This window comes from Panulirus ornatus, chromosome 42 (genome assembly GCF_036320965.1).
Source record: "Panulirus ornatus isolate Po-2019 chromosome 42, ASM3632096v1, whole genome shotgun sequence".
Lineage (NCBI taxonomy): Eukaryota > Metazoa > Arthropoda > Malacostraca > Decapoda > Palinuridae > Panulirus > Panulirus ornatus.
Window position 1 is genome coordinate 19,214,321 of NC_092265.1, and position 7,862 is coordinate 19,222,182.

The following is a 7,862-nucleotide window of genomic DNA, read 5'->3' on the forward strand; positions in this document are numbered from 1 at the left end:
CAGGTGGGCACTAAATATGTGACTTGACATCTGACCTCACATGGTGTATGGACAGGGTTATTCTGATGGATACTTCTTGATGATAATTTCAGTTAACAGTTTGTCACATCAAAAATGGCCAAAGGACATATTTACATTATGATCAAATGTGCCATAGATCGAGCATGATAAAATTACATTTATTTCGCTGAAGCAATTTGATTGTCCAGTATAGAATTGATTACAGACTTTACATGGGATTTCATAAACAACAACTGTGTTATTTGATAGGCTATTTTTGATGAGCGATTTCTTGATAGTGTTGTCATATTTGAATACTACTTGTACATAATATGCCTTCTCCAGATCCCTAACTACCACATACAAATCCATCTGTTTTTCTATTTCTCACACACATTCTTCAAAGCAAACATCTGATCCACACATCCTCTACCGCTTCGGGAACCACACTGTTCCTCCCCAATCTTATGTACTGTACAAACCTTCATCCTCTTAATCAATACCCTCTCATACAATTTTCCAGGAATGCTCGACAAACTTATGCCTCTGGAGTTTGAACACTTACTTTTATCCCGTTTGCCTTTGCACAAAACATGCATTTCGCCAATCCTTAGGTACTTCACCATGATCCTTACATACATTGAATATCTCTGCCAACCAGTTAACAACACAGTCACCTCCTTTCTTAGAAAATTCAACTGCATGGCTTTCATGAACTACCTCTTCTCTCTTAACCAGATCATTCTCCCTGACCCTCTCACTTCGCATATCACCCCGACCCAAAAACCCTAGATCTGCCACTCTTTCATCAAACACCTTTAACAAACCTTCAAAAAATTTACTCCATCTCCTCCTCACTTCATCACTACCTGTAAGTTGTATGGGAAAGTAATCATTGAGAGCGTGAGGGCGTGTACAGGGCATCAGACTGTGGAGAGAGAGAGAGAGAGAGAGAGAGAGAGAGAGAGAGAGAGAGAGAGAGAGAGAGAGAGAGAGAGAGAGAGAGAGAGGGGGGGGGGTCAGAAGTGGTAGAGGATGAGAGGTTCAGGTGTTTGCTTCAAGGAATATGTGATAAATATTTATAGACGCAGAAAGATCTGCACGTATATACTGTACCATTTATTGATCTAGAGATAGCAAGGTTAGTTTAAAAGAGATATCTTGTGGAAGTTCTTATAAATATATGGTGTGGGAAGAAAGCTTTCAGAAGCAGTGAGAAGTTTTCATCAAGGGTGTGAGGCATGTGCACGAGTAGGGAGAGAGGAGAGTGATTGGTTTCCGGTGAAGGTCGGTTTGCGGCAGGGGTGTGCAATGTCACTATGGCTGTTTAATTTGTTTAAATATGGGTTAGTGAGAGAGGGAACTGCAAGATTTTTGGAAAGAGGTGAGAATATGAAGTCTGTAGGGGATGAGCGGGTTTAGGAAATGAGTCATTTGTTGTTCGCCGATGATACAGCTCTGGTTGCAGATTCAAGTCAGAAATTGCAGAAGTGGGTGACTCAATTTAGAAGTGTGTGAAAAGAGGAAGTTGAGAGTAAATATGAACAAAATAAGGTTATTTAGTTTAGAAAGGTAAAGGGAAAGGTTAGATGGGATGTGAGTTTAAATGGAGAGAAATTGGAGGTAATGAAGTGTTTTTGATATCTATGAGTGGACATGACGGTAAGTGGAACCATGGAGGCGGAAGAGAGTCATAAGGTGGGTGAATTTGACAGGGGTTCAGGGGGCATTGAAAGATGTTTAGAATGAGAGGTCTTATATGGGTGGACGAAAATGGGTATGTTTGAAGGTACAGTAGGTACATGCGAGGCATGAGTGGAGGAGGGGTGGATGTGTTGGAAAGTGAATGTTTGAGGACAAAATGGTGTGAGGTGGTTTGACCGAGTAAGTGATAAAAGGGAGAGGTATGGTAACAAAAAGAGTGTGGTTGAGAGTTAAAGACATTGTGATGAGATGGCGTGCGCATATAGAGAAAGCTGAGTGAGAAGAGACAAAATGGACGTATGTGTCAGAAATGAGAGAGCAAGGAGAAGGGGAAGGCCAAAATGGAGGTGTAATGATGAAGCGATTGTTTTTTGAATGATCAGGACCTGAACATGCAGCAGGGTGAAAGGCGTGCACGGAAATAGGTAATTTGGAACGATGTGATACACATGGATCGACATGCTGTCAGTGGACTGAACCAGGGCATGTAGAACGTCTGAGGTAAACCATGATAGGTCTGTGGGTCCTGGTTGTGGATAGGGTGCTGTGGTACCGGTGCATCACACAAAACATTTAGACTTTCTAGAGAATGGATGTGAGCGGATGGGGCCCTTTCTTCGTCTGCGCCTGGCGCTACCTCGTCAACACGGGAAACAGCATACAGTTATGAAAAGAATCTATATAGACAAAATTATGTGTGTACCTATAGTTGTACATATGTAACTATCGTTGTGTAGATGTATTCAGTAGTAGATGAAGGTCTTCTCCATATTTTCTTAATGATTATGTAAGCAAAATAGGTAGTGCGTAAATCGGACCAGGCCCCAAACTCACCGGGTCCTAAAGACCTTTCCAACAATTTGACTGTGTCTTCGTTCCTGCTTTTTGAACACTATTTCATTTATTATCTCAACGGGGAAAAGATGAGACATTTGCAAGAAAGAATCGGAAATTCTGTGGATCGTTCGGACGATAAATACCAGTGGCGTTAGTCTTGTGTCAGGACAGACCTGTGTTCCGGGTCGAACTGTCACCTGTGATTGTCGTCAGGAGGGGAGTGTCGTGCCTGGGTACACGACACTTTCACTACTAACATTAATTGTGTAACGTTGCCTTTGTTCTCCTCCACTCCACTCCGGAGACCTTGGCAATTTTTCAACGACCATTACTTTACCAGCGACAATTATTTCTTAAAGCAACAGTCAAAATCATTCTTAAAACAATATTCAAGATCGTTCTTAAAACAATATTCAAGATCGTTCTTAAAACAACATTCAAGATCATTCTTAAAACAATATTCAAGATCATTCTTAAAACAATATTCAAGATAATTCTTCAAACAATATTCAAGATCATTCTTAAAACAACATTCAAGATCATTCTTAAAACAATATTCAAGATAATTCTTAAAACAATATTCAAGATCATTCTTAAAACAACATTCAAGATCATTCTTAAAACAATATTCAAGATCATTCTTAAAACAATATTCAAGATAATTCTTAAAACAATATTCAAGATCATTCTTAAAACAACATTCAAGATCATTCTTAAAACAATATTCAAGATAATTCTTAAAACAATATTCAAGATCATTCTTAAAACAACATTCAAGATCATTCTTAAAACAATATTCAAGATAATTCTTAAAACAACATTCAAGATCATTCTTAAAACAATATTCAAGATAATTCTTCAAACAATATTCAAGATCATTCTTAAAACAATATTCAAGATCATTCTTAAAACAACATTCAAGATCATTCTTACAACTTCGACGTTTTCATTTTTCGTTTTATCCGTGAAATTTTACACTAGACGGATCTGTCATTCCCTGCTGTCGATGCTCACTAATGATAACTAGGTAATGTAATTAATTGGACAGATGACATAGTCTGAGGTGAGTGACGTCACCAGCAGCACAGATCACGTAAATCAGTCTGAGGATAAGTGACGTCACTTGCTGGACAGATCACGTAGATCAGTCTAAGTGACGTCACCATCTGAACAGATCGCGTAGATTAGTCTAAGTGACGTCACCAGCTAGGCAGATCACGTAGATCAGTCTAAGTGACGTCACCAGCTGAACAGATCGCGCAGATCAGTCTGAGTGACGTCACCAGCTGGACAGATCACGTAGATCAGTCAAGTAACGTCACCAGCTGAACAGATCGCGTAGATCAGTTTAAGTGACGTCACCAGCTGAACAGATCGCGTAGATCAGTCTAAGTGACGTCATCAGCTGAACAGATCACGTAGATCAGTCTAAGTGACGTCACCAGCTGAATAGATCGCGTAGATCAGTCTGTGACGTCACCAGCTGGACATATCTCGTAATTTAATCTGAGGATAAACGAGACTGCTGGCTGATGGTGGATCCTGAACACCTCCAACCCGAACATCTCTTTTCCTGTTGAATCTTTCTGCATAGACAATACCCAGTCAAACGACAACATAGATTCGCCAAATACATGTGAGAACATCAGGTTGTATGTGTTCATGAAGTCTGTGTGCTTGTGTGTCAGTGATACGTGGAGTGGAGTTTTGCTAGTCTGTGTGCCTCGAGTGGCTGTCGTGGAACAAGTGAAATTCAGAGGAAGTAAAGGCGACTGCCATTGGGTAATGAAAGAAAAAACAGATAAAGAAAACGAATAAAAGAGCAATAACATACAAATTTTGGAAACGAAAATTGAAAATTCTTCTCTTTGACCCACTTGCCCTACGACACAATTTTGGTTCACTCTCTCTCTCTTTTCTAAGGGCTTTGTTTTTTGCCTTTGAGTACTGGCTGTTTGTGTGCCCACCATTAAATTATACCATGGTTTTTCAACCTGGGTTCTATGAAAATAGGATTCCATGAGATCTTTAATGAAAGACCAAGAGAGACAATAAGATTATTCTACAATCTTAGTTCTGCTTATCTTATTCTGTTTATTGAGTGAAAGAGTAACAACACGGAAAGAAGTCTTGGTCGAGGATCTTGAGATGTAGTCGTCATTCACTTGAACATTCCAGTGTGAATGATGAGATATCCAAGATTCAGAAGCGCCTATACAGGACTGACATCTTTCTCAGGATTTGCTATGTGCAGCCCTCAAGCTGACACTGCAAGGAAAAAGGAACGTCTCTTGTAAACACATCAGTGATGATCAAACACTACTGACTTTGGTTGATCAGTTTCGCTGGTCATAACTCTCTTGGTTCATAAAAGCTATGACTGTTTTGAAATGTGTTTTAGATATGCCTTGTCTTTCACTCCACGTGATAACAAACATCATGCTTTGTAAAGATCTTTCACTAGGCTATAAGAGCGTCAGTAAGAAGCGACAGATGATGTCCTATTTTTTTTTTCAGTGTTTTCTGGGCTGAATTATGACTATATTGACACCACTTGGACAAGGTTGTCATTTCTTTTCTTGTAACAAAAAGGTTCCGTGGCTTCAAAAAGTTTGAAAACCTCTTTTATTATCATTATCATTATTATTATTATCATTGTTATTATTATTATTATTATTATTATTATTATTATTATTATTATTATCATTATTATTATCCTTATTATTGTTGTTATTATTATCATTATTATCATTATCATTATTATTATTATTATTATTATTATTATTATTATTATTATTATTATTATTATTATTATAATAATGATACTTCTACTACTACTACTACTACTAATGATAATAATTATGATGGTAATAATGATAATGATAATGATCATAATACTAATGATGATAGTAATAATGATAATGATAATTATCATTATCATTACTATCATTATGATTATTATCATTATTATAAAAAAGCTACTATATACATATGGCATTGCTGCGCAGCCTTTGGCAACTCAAGGGTAGGCCAATTTGATGTCTGTTTCTTTCCCTGCACCTAAAAGCTTTGGAACCCTTTGCCCTTTCACGTCCTAGCAATTATGACCCTGCCCTTTTTACAATGCAAGTTTTCCATTCTATCCACTAAAGTATTCAACATGCAGAAAGAACTTAGTATTCCAACCTTGAAGACTGATGCTTCAGCCAACTTGAACTTATGTTGCCTAAAGTTGAAAACAACGTTGGGTTGTCTATCAGAAGCCTCAAAACTGCAATTAGAACAGAACTAATTGACTTCTTTGAAGCACATGGACGAGTTCAGATAAGCATAAGTAAAAACATTTTCCATCACAGTGAAATGTGTGCAGTAAAACATGTATATGGAAGAGTAATAAGATCAACAGATTACATGACGTAACTTATTGACTACGGCTAGGCTACAGGTACATTTGGCGCTTTGGCCAAACTGGAGATATTAACCGTGTGAATTGTAAAGTTTGTGGTCAAAGATCTGGACACAAACTAGAACACTGTGTCTTATATTATGAAAAAAAGAGCCTTTTAGGGATAGATCTAAACAAACCCTGCAAGAATTGTCACATCTTATTGTTGATAACAAGATACCTGAAATCTTAAGTTTGTATCCACTTTTTGCATCTAATCGGTAAAACTTACTATATGAAACCATGTTATATATGTACTGAAATACGAATTGTAACATCTTATGTAATATCAGCCCACTAGGGTCTGACTAAGACCCTCTGTGACCCCTGTAATCCTTTTGCGCTACCGCTCACAGGATGAGCATGGTGTGCACAATACATTTGTCGGGGACACCGATACAAATAAACAAATCCGAAACTCTCAAATAACATTTCCTGTTTTCTTGTTTGTCCTTCTTATTAACCCTCTACAAATTTCAGACAAGGGATGGCCTCAGTGTGGACTTTTATCCGTGACTGGAACCTCCGATATGAAAAGAAAAATAGATACAAGCCTAGTATAGAATGAGTCAGTGACCATAAAGATGGACAGTAGAGTAACATTTGAATTAGACGTCATTACATAGACACAAACACATAAATGGTCAACAGAGAGATGTTACACCGAATACACATATTTCTTTTTATGTCGAAGGCTCCATCACGGACAAAAGTCCACATCAAGGCAGGGCCTTAATTGAAATACAGAAAGAATTATGAAACGGAAAAAGGAAAGACCAGGGAAAGTATTTACGAATTTCTAAGAAAGTGAGAGAACTGTCTTGTGAAATGTGCCAAGCCATAGTTAATGGGAAAGACATGAGACGATAGAGAGTTTCGATGTGTTGGGGAAGAAGCAGGTCTCAAAACGGCCTACCCTTGAGTTTCCGATGGCCACAAAATAATCATGTGACGCAACAGCTTGCCAAGTATTGCGTGGTCTAGCTAGTGGTGGGGGCACAAGAGCAGCCAGTTCTCGGAAGCAAAAACCGAAGTAATAGCTATAGAAGAGGGAAAGTGAACCAACATTGCGGTGTAGGGCAAGAGGATCAAGTCTGGAAGTTAGTCTGTGAACCCCATGCATTCATCACTTACATATAAACACAATGAAAAGGGGGTCAGTATTGTTGTTTATGAATTCAAAGAAATCAGTAACGAACATGATAGAAAAAATTATGTAAATTTGCTGAGGAAAACTAAAAGATCTATACGTTAAAGATCGGTATGAAGCATATGTTGCTGAAAATAGCAAAAAACAACAACAAAAACATGAGATTATAGTTCTATTGGACGCAAGACAGTCATTATCCAGTCAATCAGTCCATCAATTACGGAAAACGGTGACTTGGTTCAAAAAAGAAACAAAAAACAATGCCATGGCAGATTTTTTTTTTTAATATCTGCACATGCAGTTACGATGAAGACAACTCATGACACGCATCCAGTTTCACTTCTTGGAGAAGTGAATGTTCAGCAGCATATTAAGATGACAGTTGAGGTTTTATCTATCAACAATAAATGAAATAGAAGTGAACATAACGGCAGGCAGGCTCAGTGACGTTTGATAGAGGGCCATGAAAGAGGCGTAAAATGACATAGTTAAGCCCTTGGCTACTTTCTTCAGCCAGTCACTTGCTTAGGGAATAGTTTCAAAGGAACGAAAGTTTGCCGGTGTAACAAAGATGCTAAGAAAAGGTAACATAACTGCTCAGAAGTTATCATTCGACCAGTTGAAAGTCTGTAATTGGAAAGCTTGTGGAAACCATAATTTGGAACAAAATTGCAACCCATTCGGAGATCCACCACTTCATAAACAATCCTCAGCATAGTCTTCGAC